This window comes from Schistocerca piceifrons, chromosome 1 (assembly GCF_021461385.2).
Source record: "Schistocerca piceifrons isolate TAMUIC-IGC-003096 chromosome 1, iqSchPice1.1, whole genome shotgun sequence".
Taxonomy (NCBI): Eukaryota; Metazoa; Arthropoda; class Insecta; order Orthoptera; family Acrididae; genus Schistocerca; species Schistocerca piceifrons.
Window position 1 is genome coordinate 834,495,856 of NC_060138.1, and position 793 is coordinate 834,496,648.

The window sequence follows — 793 nt, forward strand, 5'->3', positions numbered from 1 at the left end:
TTTTATGTGGAAGGGATGACAGCTGCCAAAGTGCAGGTACTGTTGGTGGTAGGTGTGTTTAATGTGGACGGAGATGTGGATGGAGTCATCAGAGAGGAGGAGGTAAATGTTGAAGGAAGTTGCTCACTGGGTTGAGGAGGACCAGTTGAAGTGGATGGGAAAGAATCATCATTGAACCTGAGTTTCGGGATTTGGGAGGCTAGGAAGGTTTCCTCTAGATGGCGCATAAACAAGTTGAAATAGGAGGGTGCCATGCAGGTGGCTATGGCTGTGCCACAGATTTGTTTGTATACCTTCCCTTCAACAAAGTAGTTGTGTGTTAAGATAAATTTTGTATGGTATATCAGGAATGAAGCAGTGTATTTGGAGCCTGAAGGATGTTTACAGAGATAGTGTTCAATAACGTCAAGACCATGAGTATGAGAGATGTTGGTGTATAGGGAAGTGGCATTAACAGTGACGAGTAGGGAGCCAAGAGGTAAAGGAGTGAGGATGTGTCAGCCTCTGCCATGGGGTTCAGCCAGTCTGCCATCATCCTGGTGGGATCGCCTGTTACGTGGATCTAACTGCCATCTAATAGGCTTAAGGTTGAAATTAGGCCCTCCTAACCACTGAGACACCAGATCACTTGCCAGCACCAGTCACTGCCAGCCAGCCGCTCATCTGGGGTTCACTCCTGGCATGTCTGTGCCTGTCATTTGCCATGACCAGGTTGGACGCTGCCTCCTACACTCTGTGGGCCATGTAAGCCTGCAATGTCAACATCAGCTGGGACCACACACCCACTACAAAC